Below are 15,504 nucleotides of genomic sequence, written 5' to 3' on the forward strand. Positions count from 1 at the left end.
TTTGCACAGGAACGCATGATGTACAGCATCAGCTTTTCGACTGGTTGCCATGACAACGGCGAAGTTTAAGGTTGTTCTCAAGGTCGACACAGAATGCTTTGAGATGAACCAAATCTGTGCACACAAACACTTTATAATAGAATGAAGACTGATGTGTCTTACCAGCAACATAATGTCCTTTAAATAAAAAATGGTCAAAAATTTTGTAACTGTGGTGGTACCCTTTCAAAAAGTACACCTTTGGTCTAATTTTACTGTATTTCACATGTTCATATTGTGTATACATATTTGTACCTAAGTGGTATAGGATCTTTTTAAAGGGCCCTACCCCATTGACAGCTAAGGGATTTTTTTCTGACGGTGTGGCATTAAAAATACAATTAATGTATGAGTAATGTATTAATTTTCTTAGTATTTATAAGTTAGTATTCCTATAAAATATTTTATTTTAGATTGATTTTAACTTTTCATTTACTATGTATTCATTATTTTGAATTCATTATCAGTCAAAGTTTTAGGATACAATAATAACCCCACTAAACAAGCTTGCTGCTTCTAACAGAGATCCCTATAGGGTTGGAAATCTGTACACCTGTACAGAACAATCTGATGCAAAACAAATAGTCTGATTAGTTGTGAACAGCCAGCGTCAGATCTCAACATCAGAAAATCCTTGTTGTGAAACAAAAGTCTCCGTACCGGCAGACAATTTGTTTTCCCTTGGTAGTGCATACATGCCAGGGAGCCATCTGCATGTCTCTCACTTTGAAGGCATGTTTTGCAATCTTTAATACTTGATTCTGATTGGTCAGCCAGACACATGCTGTAGTCAATTTGATTTCTGCAAATATTTCAACTTTTTTGGTAACACTTTACAGCAAGGTTGTATTTGTCAACATTGGTTAATACATATGCTAGTATATACTAGCAATATACTAAAAACATGCTAATATATACATAATATATATAACAATTATACAGTATTTATTAAAATTAGTTCATGTTTATTTCAGTTAATACATTTAAAAAAAACTAAGGGTGTAACAGTTAGAATTAGTTAATGCGCAATGAACTTACTTGAACAAAAGTATTGGTATTTAACTTATTTGAACAAATATAAAATAAATACTGAAAAATTACATTGCTCACTATTAGTTTATGTTATTGTGGTGTTACCATTTTCTTTTAATATGGTTATCTTTATTAAGAGGTCACATAACATTGCTCAAAATAACATTGTTTTTCTTTGTACTTGGTATAATGCATGTGTCTACGTGGTTTAAGGTAAAAAAAAAAATATATATATATATTTTTCACATACCGTACATTATTGTTGTTCCACTATGCCCCGCCTTTCTGAAACATGTTGATTTTTACATAGCTCATCATTATGAAAAGCACGGTGTGCTCTGATTGGACAGCTATCCAGTGCATTGTGATTGATCAAGTACCTTAAGCGTGTGACAGAAATGTTAACAAATGTTGGAATATCAGCTACCAAAGCACAGCATCTGACATGGTGGTGGCGGCGACATTGCTACAGTGAGAATATAAGTTAAGACTCCTTTCTTAGCATATAGATTTGTGTGGTGCTATGTAAATCGTCCTACATATTGATGTATATATGCGAGGGGGGGTGTTTCTGAGGTGTCTTAGAAAGGCATGGATGAATATCTGGGTTTGATTGTTTAATGTTTAGTCTTTGTGACTTTGCGGTTCTTTTACATGCACAAAGAGCTTTTAACACTCTATAGACAAAGGAAAACATGAAATTGCATTTTGACCTCTTTAATTATTTGGCAAGCCAGGGTGTGATCTCATTCCGGTTAGTACATACTGTGTACACATACTTAGTAAGCTCGAATAGATGCTGAAACAAACAATATTAAAAAGGGTCTGATTATAAACTTCAACGATTAAATAAATAATACGTTTACAGCTGATGAAACATTTGATGAATAGTTGATGAGACATTTGCAAGGGTGTCATCAGGGGTGACCTAGTAATTCATCAGTATTTTTAAATGCATATTCATAAATAAGTTAAATCCTGAGGAGCTAAATAAAGCACTTTTTGTATTGCTGAATTTAATTATTATTAAAGCTTTTTTTAACAAGCTGTTTTTACCAACGTTTAAAACCATAATTATGTGAAATTAATGTAAAACAAATTTGATGTCATTATTTTTTTGCTAATTATAATATAATTAATAGTAATTTGATATAAATTAGAAAAAAATAACCTTTGGATTTTATATTGGAGATGTAACATCTGGCTGGACGTCAACTAGAGGTCCTTTCAGTCTGGGTCGTTAACGGTTTCATGCTGTGACCCTAGATTGAGTTTTGTCACCAGGTCTGCTCGGACACTTTCATCAGAAGATCCTTATCTCCTGATAACACACATTTCCAGACCTATTGACTGTCTCTGGCTGTTTTATTGGCCCAATCTAAGCAAATTAACACCTCAAAGCAAACTTCAAACCGTGAGCAGAGACGAAGCAGCCATGACACAAAAATGATTCTGTCTAAGATATCAGCTAAGACCAAAATAAATTGGTTTAAATTGTATATATTATATATCCTTGTATTGCATGTTTGTATCTGTAATGAACCATTTTCTTGTAACACTATAGGGATGCTTTGTTCATTTTAGCATGTCTCATAATTCACATTCATGAGATTACTATTTGATGTGTGTTTCAAACCATACCTTGTTTACACTTTTAATAATCCCCTTTTCCTTTCCTGATCAATGATGTGCATCATCTGACCATGACTGATATCAAACTTGTTAAATATTAATCAAAATTATTATTTAACAAAAACTTTAGCATAGTCCATCTATGCAAATGAGTCTGGTAAAACAAAGACAAAGTTTTCCTACTCTATCAACACCCTTTTGGATTGGTCATCTGAACTTCAAGGGGTTGGTCTAAACTCAGGTTAAGAGGCCTGCACCCCAATTCATCAACGCTCATCAGCACACAGTTGGCCTACAGTTCTCGACGACACGCCGTTCCCGGCGTGGAGCTGAGCTCCCAGCTGAGCTCCCAGCTCAGCTCCCAGCTCAGCTTCCTGCTGTGGGACCCCTATCCTTCTATTTTCACGGGCACCCTGACACTTGGACAAACTTTAACAAATTGGACAAATTAATCGCCACAGATTAACCAGACCGACGGATTAACCCAAAAAGGAACAACTCCTACGGACACCTCCAAGGACTCCGTCACGTGACCACAAACTCAGGAACTCTCTTCCTCGCATACGCGCCCATACAGCTGGATGTACACACGTGCCTCACAAAAGCCAAACGCAAGTATCGCTTGTTCATTCGCTGTAAAAGTTATTGCCCCTTTTAATTAAGGTGATTCGTAGAGTTCTGATGATTTGTGCAGAAGTTAAGTCTATAGTGATATTGCCCTTCCTTTACTCTCTCTCTCTCTCTTAATTTTCCATTCTTTCTCTTTCATATGTTTCTTGTTTGTATGTATAGTTAGTCTTGTGTGTTTTTGTAGTGTAACGTAGTTTAATAAACCGGTTTTGCATTTCACAATTGAATTGTTTCTGTGTTCAATGCTCATGAAATAAATGTCACTTAATCTGCCGTTAAGATCTTAAAGCTACATGCTTAAAAATACTTTATAGCAGTAAGAAGGTTATTTTCTAAAGGCCACAGAATTAACTTCTTAAATGAACAATTATGAGTATTTGCTGGACAAATACATTAATTAATTGTTATTATTATTCTGCTAAATCAGTTTAAAATCTTAATAATTTGTATAATTAATTAGTTAATTGTACTTATTATTCCATTTGAGCTAAATATGGGAATTTCCCCGAATTCCCTTAAATTCCCGTAGTGTTTCGGTTGGAGGTTTATGGTGTTTTAAATAACGCCGTTCTCCTCCTCCCGCTGATTCGCTACATATTAATGGTGGAGAATGCGCGGGCAGATTTAAACATTATTTCTGAGCAAAAACAGTTAACAAGTCAAATGTGTTTTGCATTGTGTGAATGAAAAGAACTATCAGCTATAACTGTGTCCGTTCTTATATTGGTATGAATGAAAATGTAATTTCCTGTATCATTTTCAGGACATAACAGACTCGCGCCCCTGTTATGTATAGTTAACTGCAGTCTTTAAGGTAACCGTATTAAAAACCCTTTGATACGCTGCATTACCGTCTAATTCCGCCTAATAAAGATGATAATTCCTTTATTTAGAATTGCGAAGCGGTGGTCGAGTGAGTACTCCCATCTGATAAGGCCTTTTTGTTAAATCTCCAGGAAATGATTTACAATTAGAGAAGCTGTCTATTTGTATGTTTCCATTTTTATTCACGTACGCGGATTTTTAAAATTGTAAGCCCCGAGGGTAAGACTTTTCAATTTTAAAGGAGATAAACCTTGATCAAGTAGCTTATGTCAACGGAGAAGAAAGCCCGTTAGACTTTTATTTATTGTGTGTCCCGGTAACGTAAGCCAAAACTGGCACCGGATGAACACAGCTCAAATTACATCCGTCGTCTTAGCAACGCAGCGGTCGCCGATGTAATTATTGTATGGAAGCGAATCTTTGTCAGTTTAAAGCGTACTACCTAGTTCTAACACTAGATGTCAGTCTTGAGTGTCTAACACTTCTCCTTCTCTCTCACTTTACGCCTGACTTCCGCTTTCTTTGTTTGTTGGGCGAAATATCGCCATCTGGTGGGGAAAGCTCGTTTGGTCCTCTCATAAACTCTTTTGGGAGTGTATGACAGGAGTCAAACTGGGATTTTTGACCTTACTTTGATAACTAGGTTATTCTACTACTTTGTAGTTTTATTTCCTACATATTGAATGTTATGGTCTTAAATTATAAATAATAATTAATATTGCTATGCCTTTATTAAGTTATTATTTCTTTATTTAATTTTTATTTTATTTTGATTTATTTTATTTCATTTTTGCTGTTCTCTCCCGCTCCTTACTTTCCTATTTTCTTTTCTATTGTAGAGATTGTATTTTAATTAAGTTTAAATTTAAAATTTAATGCAGTTTGATTTATTTTAAATTTTAATTGAATTAATTCTTTACTGTGAATAGAATCTAGCCCCATAAGTCCCATTCTCAGTGAATTCATTTATGTTTTAACTGGTGCAATAGGATAAGCCCCCTGTCCCTCGCAAGTTGGGCCTAGCCCAGCCACTCTAGCTAAGCCACTCCCCTAGCTCGCATGACTTCATAGTGCCCTCTCCCTGTAAGGCCCTGTCATTAAATCTAGGGTAGAGAACCTGCTAAGCTAAAACAGGGATCCCCTTCTCATCCCTATTTTCCTCTCACATCCTTTTCAATTCTCAGCCTTCTGACTTTGTCTGTTTGGCTGTCTTATTTTCTTTTCAGTTTATTTTTATTTGAATCTCTTTTATTTTTATCCATTTTATTTTATTTGTTTTATTTTCAGCAATTTATCTTTCTCACCTTCTATTTGCTTTGTATTTTATTTTATCATTATAATTAATTAACTTTAATTATTTTGATCTTATTTTTATTTTTTGGGCTGAAAGACCATATCTGCACAAACCATGAGAAAATGTATTAGTAATGCGACCGATTAACCAAATGTCTGAAGCGACCAATAGGTTAAAACACATCGTCCATTCACTAAACTTTTTCCCTTTTTACCCACACTAATTATCTGCGCCACCGAAGCAAGGCCCCGATAATAGTTTTTATTTGTGCCACTAGCTGATCACATCAGTTAGAACCACATAGCCCGTATTTTTATTTATTTATTTTAGCTCGTTAAAATTCTGCGGACTTGTATTGGCTCTTTGTGTTTTGTCACCCACCAGTGCGCCAACGTGTCCAGATCACCCAGCCCTGCCAACCACTGTGACCAGCTGGAGGCATGGCTCAACGATCCGACATCTGACCTCCTGCCCAATGTCGCCAACGATCTGCAGCGCCGAGACCGAGAGCAACATGATGGCAACCTGGACGAGATCATAGCCCGTGATTCAACGCAGAGCTACAGCCACAAGGAGATGGCAAGGATCACAGGTGCCATCGCTCACAACCTCATCATCCAGCTAAAGTGGGACGAAAGGAACGTCACCCACCTGGAACAGGATGCAGCAACGCTAAAGCTCCAAGCAAAGGAAGCCTGGAGGAATCAGGAGGACGCGCAGACTCGTCTAGATCGGCTGACACAGGAATCTAAGGATCAGCAGCAGCTGATTGAGGAGGAACACAAGAGGATAAAGAATGAGGCGGGACAACTTCACAAGGCCATCTCGCAACTCCACACAGACACCGAGCACAGAGAGCAGCAGGAAAAGACCGCCAAAGAGGAGCTGGGAAAGCTCCTGCAGGCCAAAAGTCTTCTGGTAAGAGCCAAGGCAGAACAGAAAAAACGTGATGCCAAGTCCAAGGCCTACGAAAACCACCTGCAAGCTGCTCAAGCTGAAATTCAAGTTCTTGTTCAGCAACATCACCAACCTAAGGACGAACGTGATTCTGTCCAAAAAGAACTTGTATATGGTTTCAGAATGCAAGCTGAACCATTGAGAGAGAAAGCATCATTCTCCTCTCATCCAATCAGTGTCTCTGCACTCCCCCACCAAAGTTTCCTGCTGAAAAAGAGGGGGGTGAGAGCCCACTGTTAAGAACTTTGCCAGCCAGCGTCCACAACCCTCTCACAAGAACACAAGGGGGGTGGGGCCAACACCTTTCCCAATGATGTCTACAGACACATGGCGTGGCCCAAAGACCTTGACAAGCTGGCTAGAAACAGTCCAACATTTAGTCCAAACACTGCAGGTGTCCATGACATCCACGCTTACCTGCAAAACATTGACTTTTATGTGCACACGCTGCCGAATGTAACCACGAGAGACCAGCTGTATCTGCTATGGATTACTTCCAGCCATTAGGTGAGGAGCTTCCTGGACCGGCAGTCAGAAAGTGTCAAGTTGGATTATAAGGAGCTGCAAATGGCCTTGATAGAAGAGTTTTCAGATCCAGAATCACAATGAGGACTAATCGCTGCAATGGACTTAAAACAAAGCAGAAATGAAACTCCACAGGCCTACTACTACAACTGACTTTCAGTCTACTCCAGCTCACAAAACGAGCCAAGAATGGAGGAAACATCAAGATCCTCCCCCTGCAAAGCTTTATTTTACCGTAATGCAACACTTAGGATTTATGGCCTACCCTCACCTGACGACAACCAGACAGCTGCAGGACTTCGTCCATAAAGCCTACGGTAAACAAAAGCCACCTCTGAAAAGACTGTCATCCTTTCTTTCTCTGAAAATTACCCCAAAACGGCGACTGGAGGGCGAACAACAGCGCCACAGTGAAGGACATTTCAGCAGAGAGCCAAGAGGGTCGAAGGACTTCACAGCCAAGATCATCAGACAGCCAGAGGACAGCGTCCATGGAAACCATCCTGCCCCTGTCAGAATGAGAAGTCCAAACAGTCAACAGATGGACCAGGTTCGACACACAGTGAACAAAGCTAAGTCTGAACTGTCACAAAAGCAAAGCGACACATACACATCTGAGTCAGCAGAGATTTTGAAAATAGTGAAGAAGTCAAATCCAAAGGAGGCCTCACAAGGAGGACCGCGAGGATGAACCGAACTATTTATCACTAGCAGCAGCACTGGAATACAGCAAGAACTTTCCAGAAAACCCTCCTGCAAGCAACACTTAAATCTCTGGCACTCATCACGTTACCATCGATCCAGTCACCGCAAAAATCAGAGACTTTGGCACACAAACTGTATTTCAAACATCAACCAGTCAGGTTTAGCAGGTACCAGAAAAGTGCTGTGTTAGACATCTGTTTCCCTACAGAATCACTGAAGACCAGCCTTAACTGCCTTTCAGTTACCACACAAAACCTGGTACTAAGGCCCTGGGAAACCTGAATGAGAGAGGAGTAGCTAAAAGACTCTATTTAGCAACCACCGTGAAACACAAGGTCAGATTGGAAACCCTCGCCAACACTGGAGCTGATCTAATGCTGATGTCATTCCAGCTTTTCACAAGACTCCAGAACAAAGATGAAGCACAAGATCTGACCCTCAAACCACAAAGGTGTATGCTGAATATGCAGTCTCACAGCCAAACTGCAACAGGTGCTTTCCATCCACCTGACCATCAGTCCTATGAGACTTCTGCATCCTGTGTAAATCTCACCAGTGGACACATATCCTCTTTTCATTGGCAAAGACTTTTTTAGATAGTTTTGAGCCTTTAACAGACTTTAAAAAGTAAAAATTTGGGCTCAGGTAAGAGAACTTCTACCTTTTCACTCAGAAAATCATCTGAAGTACATTGCCAAGTCACAAAGTTATGGATTACCCAGCAGCCAGTCGCGAGAACATCGTCTCAGACCAAAAGTTCAAGTTCACTGTTGTGCACATTACAAACAACCCACCCACCCGCCCAACTGTGATTGCACTGACCTGCGGCCAACACACGCCCACCACCACAGTGCCCATCACATAGCCACTTACACTGGCTCCACATATCTCAAACAGTGACATAGCTGCATTACATGCCTCCGACACCACCATACAAGCTATGTCAACCACCTCTCAGACCCCTCCACCTGCCCTATCATGAACTCTGACCTCATTGCTACACCAGCCTTTAAATGTCTTAATGACATGGAACACCTGCTGCATATACAACACAACATCCTCTTATATGTCCCTGACGACCGCACTTCACCTAAGCTTGTGGATCTTCATTGACATAGGGGGGTCCTACAGATGTATGTGCATGACACAGCATGTGCCAGACACCAAGTTGCAAGAGCCACGTACAAACCACTGAAACAGGTGGCATACTGGCCCTGGATGCAGCAGGACTTAGCAGAATGCATCAAAGGATGCCTGGTTTGCTGCTAACTACAATCGGCTAACCCAAACCACAGAGCACCACTGCAAAGAACAGGTGCTAATTTTGGTCAGACTTTAAGACTTTTAGGCTGGGTAAACTGCTACCCAGGTCGACGAGGGGCAACAAACATTTACTCATGGTCATTTGCCAATTCACACAGTGGGTTGAGCCTCCCAGCACCCAATGACACTGTTCAAAACACAGCACCTCTACACATGATCCACATCTTCGCCAGGTTCGAACTGCCACTGAGAGTCAACTCAGATAGAGGTACCCATTTCACCGCTGAAATTATTAAAGATGTGTGGAAACCCCTAGGCGCACACGCCCAACTCCACATCAGCATCATCCCTCCTCATCGAACCAAGCAGACTGTGGCTAGCATGTCAAAGAAATGTGTCTCAGCAAATCAGATGGACTGGGATCGAAAACTCCCCTTTAGTGTTATGGCTATCAGATCGACCCCAAATTATTTTACTGGTATGTCTCCCTTCAAACCATTGACGGGATGGCAGATGACACTGCCAGTACACCTGTTGTACCAACCTTGAGATTCCAATCTCATCACAGCCAACACCACTCACCAGAATCCCAATGAACTTCACAGGCATCTGGAACCCTTCGCTTCCGCCCGGGAACAGCTACAGAAGATGGCTGAGGGCTAGAAGGCATACTACGACTGGAAGTCATCATGAGAGGAACTGGACGTGGATGACGATGTTTGGTACAACAGCTTTGCACAGCCACTTCACACAACTCACCAGTGACTGTCAAAGGAAGTTCTGCCACGCTGGACAGGACCCCATCAGATTGTGGACAAAATCTCTGCTGTTGCATACCAGACCAGGATGAACAGGGAGCAGAAAGAAACAATCTTCAGATGGGTCCATCATAACACAACCAACACACTAAACATTGAGGCATAACAGAAAAGGGGGGACTAGTTCCAACTAGACCAAATCGCCTCTTTACTGCCTCACCACCAAACAAGCAGCTGCATCTTGCATCAAACCCGCGCAGGTGCAGCCGCACTAAAGACATTCACTATCTCAGCCCAAACATTCCTTCTCCTCGGGACAACACTGATGACATCTGTGGGCTGCAGCCCATGAAGATCGACTCCCAGTGTTCAGCTTCGGTTAAACCACTAGCCGATGCCACTAACGCTCGTAGGTGACTGATGGCTGTTCAACACCCCAGCCTACACAAACACGTTAACCTACAAACCACCCACATCAGTCTGCACAACCAGACAAAGTGGGTTCAAACTCCAAAGGATGTGATTCTCCACATTGATGACCTGGCACTTGATCACCTTCCCAGTGAGTAGTACCACATCAAACTGGAAATCTCAACTTTCTTCAGGGACCACCACTTCATCGTAAACCCTGAACTGGAAATCAGGATTGCGTAAGGGAGGACCCAAACTAATTGATGTCACAGACTTCAACACTGTCCTCCAGAGACTCGCTCGGATGCCCGCTACAGACAGCCTTTGTGTTGTCTGATCTTGGACCGCCACTGACACGGTACTGTGCCTCTCCGCAGGAATAGGATACGTCCTTACTCTCAGCCTAGCCTTCATCCCATAACGAAGATTTAACGGGATGCAAGAGTTCAGTGAACAGGTGCACAGCTGTCCTCCTGTTGGACATTCAAATGGAACCGTGGAAGGCAGCACACCCAGGCGGAGCCAGAGCCCAATCTCATTCAAATCACCCTTTGCCTGTTTGACAGAACGCTGCAGACAATTAAGATACACCTGCCATCCAGACTTCATGACCTGCCTGATCATCGCCCGCCAAAGTCTCCCTGGACTTTAACGGTCGTGAAGGGGGGAATATGTAACATCTGGCTGGACGTCAACTAGAGGTCCTTTCAGTCTGGGTCGTTAACGGTTTCATGCTGTGACCCTAGATTGAGTTTTGTCACCAGGTCTGCTCGGACACTTTCATCAGAAGATCCTTATCTCCTGATAACACACATTTCCAGACCTATTGACTGTCTCTGGCTGTTTTATTGGCCCAATCTAAGCAAATTAACACCTCAAAGCAAACTTCAAACCGTGAGCAGAGACGAAGCAGCCATGACACAAAAATGATTCTGTCTAAGATATCAGCTAAGACCAAAATAAATTGGTTTAAATTGTATATATTATATATCCTTGTATTGCATGTTTGTATCTGTAATGAACCATTTTCTTGTAACACTATAGGGATGCTTTGTTCATTTTAGCATGTCTCATAATTCACATTCATGAGATTACTATTTGATGTGTGTTTCAAACCATACCTTGTTTACACTTTTAATAATCCCCTTTTCCTTTCCTGATCAATGATGTGCATCATCTGACCATGACTGATATCAAACTTGTTAAATATTAATCAAAATTATTATTTAACAAAAACTTTAGCATAGTCCATCTATGCAAATGAGTCTGGTAAAACAAAGACAAAGTTTTCCTACTCTATCAACACCCTTTTGGATTGGTCATCTGAACTTCAAGGGGTTGGTCTAAACTCAGGTTAAGAGGCCTGCACCCCAATTCATCAACGCTCATCAGCACACAGTTGGCCTACAGTTCTCGACGACACGCCGTTCCCGGCGTGGAGCTGAGCTCCCAGCTGAGCTCCCAGCTCAGCTCCCAGCTCAGCTTCCTGCTGTGGGACCCCTATCCTTCTATTTTCACGGGCACCCTGACACTTGGACAAACTTTAACAAATTGGACAAATTAATCGCCACAGATTAACCAGACCGACGGATTAACCCAAAAAGGAACAACTCCTACGGACACCTCCAAGGACTCCGTCACGTGACCACAAACTCAGGAACTCTCTTCCTCGCATACGCGCCCATACAGCTGGATGTACACACGTGCCTCACAAAAGCCAAACGCAAGTATCGCTTGTTCATTCGCTGTAAAAGTTATTGCCCCTTTTAATTAAGGTGATTCGTAGAGTTCTGATGATTTGTGCAGAAGTTAAGTCTATAGTGATATTGCCCTTCCTTTACTCTCTCTCTCTCTCTTAATTTTCCATTCTTTCTCTTTCATATGTTTCTTGTTTGTATGTATAGTTAGTCTTGTGTGTTTTTGTAGTGTAACGTAGTTTAATAAACCGGTTTTGCATTTCACAATTGAATTGTTTCTGTGTTCAATGCTCATGAAATAAATGTCACTTAATCTGCCGTTAAGATCTTAAAGCTACATGCTTAAAAATACTTTATAGCAGTAAGAAGGTTATTTTCTAAAGGCCACAGAATTAACTTCTTAAATGAACAATTATGAGTATTTGCTGGACAAATACATTAATTAATTGTTATTATTATTCTGCTAAATCAGTTTAAAATCTTAATAATTTGTATAATTAATTAGTTAATTGTACTTATTATTCCATTTGAGCTAAATATGGGAATTTCCCCGAATTCCCTTAAATTCCCGTAGTGTTTCGGTTGGAGGTTTATGGTGTTTTAAATAACGCCGTTCTCCTCCTCCCGCTGATTCGCTACAGAGATTTCTATTAATCCAATAGCAATCTTAAAATATTTGTGCATCTCTAAAAGTATGGGTGCTCCGATAAATGCCGATATACACTTATAATATGTGGCTGATAACTGTTCTGAATCGCACAGCTGATATTATTCACAGCTATTTCATGTACTAATGCTGCGTTTACACAAAACGGCGTCTACCACGCATAGTTTGCGCCTTGAACAGTTTGAATGCATTCTACTTCGCTCTAGATGTGAAGCAAGCGTTTGAACTGCGTCAGAGGCGAAATCTGATTCTTGTTGGAGGGGCAAGTGCTATGCGGTTGTCTGTTTGTAAGATGACTGATGTTGATTGTGCATTTATCGAGAGAGTTACCAGTTTGTATTTGGTAACATTACTATAGGGGGTAAATAAACGTCACGTGACTTAAAAGTGAACTGTGTATTACAACTTACCAGGTTGCCCAATGTGCTCACTGACACTCTTCCAAGCGAGGTCCTTTTTTTTTTGTCTCTATAGAAATAAGAACTTGTGTCGTATAGCTCTGGGTGACTGCTGACAGGGCTGCCGCCACAGCAGCAAGCAGGCTCCTGATTGGTTTACATGGCGCGAAAATCCGACAAAGTTCTAATTTTTCAACTCGGGTGTCAGTCGCAAATTGCGTCAAACGATTTCATTTTCAAACAATTTGATTTTATTGATTTCAATGTTAAGTCAATGTGAAGATGCGTTTGGAGGTCTCACGGCGCGAATGAGGCTTTAGCGTAACGCGCCAGGAGGCGGAATTGTGTCTACCGCGCCACGCTAAACGCCTCATTCGCGCCACAAGACCTCCAGACATTGACTTAACCTTGAAATCAATTGCGCTTCACGCCTCTACCGTGGCCGATGTAAACGCAGCATAAGGCTTTTGATCAGTAAGTCCTTATCAATCTGAAATCAGTGTTAGTTTAAGTCGTTTATAACATGCATTTGAAAAAATTGCACAAGAGCGCCCTCTGGCTTTTGGATGTAGCAGCATTTCACCCTTATTCATTGAGAAGCATAGCAAGCATCACTGGCCTATCGATCAAAGCATCCCTATTTAAAAGTGTACTGTACATAAAGTAGGCTACATTTATTCTATGCTGTCAATAAATTATTATGCATGTCAGAACCTCTACGCTATAATATATGAAGAGTTTGGTTCCAAAACGCAATAAATCCATTTTGACAAATTCCGGTAAAAACGTGTTTTCTATACCAAGAAAGTGACAAGATGAAAACCACTTTTTTCTGTTACAAACTTTCACATAGCATCTTTAGGTTATAAAAACATAAGAAATTCAAATCCATAACTTGATTTTCAAAGATTTATTATAAAAACTAATTATTTTTTCCACAAAATGCAATAAATCCATGACAGTTTTTTATTTCAAAATGCTATAAATCTATTAAATCAATGTATAAATGTGCATTCATCTTTACCATTTTGTATTTATTTAGTTGACTAGTGGTATACAATGATTAAAAAATAAACATTAATGGCATTAACCAAAACACTTACTTTGTTATATTAAGAACACATTGCTGCGGTTATATTTGACGTCGTCTCTTTACATTTTCACAGCGATCAGCTGTAAAATGTTTTGGTCCCGCTCGATTTTCGTTGACTTTGAGTAAAATAATGTAAAGTTTTCATAAGATCCTCTGGGGTCAATGTTTTAGCATGAGAAGCTTGATGCTGTCTGAACAAGCAGCCGAGTGCCTCTTGTGTAAATTATTAGATGTTGATGGCTTACGTTTCTTTCCCGTCACAGAAAACCATCACAGGTTTAGCAATGCTATTAAAGTATTATTTTGTTTTGTTTGTTGATCACGAAGTACAAAATAGATGAGGAAAATTAGGATTCCGTGTACTCAGCGCGCCGCCATGTTTGTTTACATTGCGTGAATGGTCCGCTGTAATATCAGGAATGGATTTATTGCGTTCTGTAAAAAAGGAGGATTGGCGTTTGTCGCATTTTGGGAACAAAGGGAGAAAAGATGACAGAATATCACGGCGGGTATTGGATTTTGCGTAAAATTAATTATTTACTTTTAACTACTGACCTGATATAATACTGATTTTGGCAGTAACTCATTTTTTTCAAAAATGGCGTTTATTGCGTTTTGGAACCAAACTCTTCATATAAAAATCTCCTAAATTAAAGGTACACTGTAAAAAAATATGCAGCATGAAGTTAAAACAACTTGTTTTTGCAAGTCAATTCAACCTACAGTACTATTTAAAGTTTTGAAACGTTGGCATAACTTGTAAAAACAAGTTGAAATTGTTTAACTTAATTTGTTAATGTAAAGTACAGTAACATAAAATATATGTTGATTTGATAAAAATATTTGTTTGCATATTTTTACAGTGTACAGTATTGGTTTAGCAGCATCCAGTGACAGCTCGTGACTGCTCATCTGAGGGGCGCAAATTCAAAATAAGTGTTCGGAGTGTCATGTGTGTTGCTTGTGTTTTCAAAATATGTGTTTGTTGCATCATGTGAACCATGTGCATCCTGTGTTTTGTCAAAATAAGTGCCTGCTGCACACGCGTCAAAACCATTTATGATAAAAGTGATGCTCACATTCACAAAATACACGCAAGGCACTCCCTTAACAGTAAACTCTGATAACGCATAAGATTATGAGAGTATCTGGCAAACGCAAGTGTCTATTTTATCATAAACCCTTTAGACGCGTCTGCCGCAGGCACTTATTTTGAAAAGACACGTGATGCAAGTAGGATCACTCGATGCAAAGAACACATATTTTGAAATTATGAACCACACACGACGGGCTACATACACAAACTTTGCAACGAGCGCCCTCGAAAAAAGAAGTCATAGGCCGCCACTGGCGGCATCTAGTGGTTATTGCGAATTGCAACCAACCTAAATTTAGAAACGCAGTGAAAAGCTACGGTAGTTTCCACAGGACAAACATGTCATTGTCTGAGAAATGGACTAATCGCTCTCTGTAGAACAGTTTGTCCATTTAGGGCTACTGTAGAAACAAGACGGCGACTTCCATGTAAGGGGACCACGCGGTGTATGTAGATAAAAAACACCTCATTCTAAGGTAATG

At 40.2% G+C, this 15,504-nt stretch overlaps 1 protein-coding gene across 1 annotated transcript in view; it reads left to right on the forward strand.

The window, feature by feature from the left end:
- The window catches only part of LOC135771347 (leucine-rich repeat and fibronectin type III domain-containing protein 1-like protein), a 150,125-nt gene that overhangs the window by 118,069 nt on the left and 16,552 nt on the right, over positions 1–15,504 (forward strand). The gene's annotated exons all lie outside the window — the stretch shown is intronic.

Source organism: Paramisgurnus dabryanus, chromosome 8 (assembly GCF_030506205.2).
Source record: "Paramisgurnus dabryanus chromosome 8, PD_genome_1.1, whole genome shotgun sequence".
Lineage (NCBI taxonomy): Eukaryota > Metazoa > Chordata > Actinopteri > Cypriniformes > Cobitidae > Paramisgurnus > Paramisgurnus dabryanus.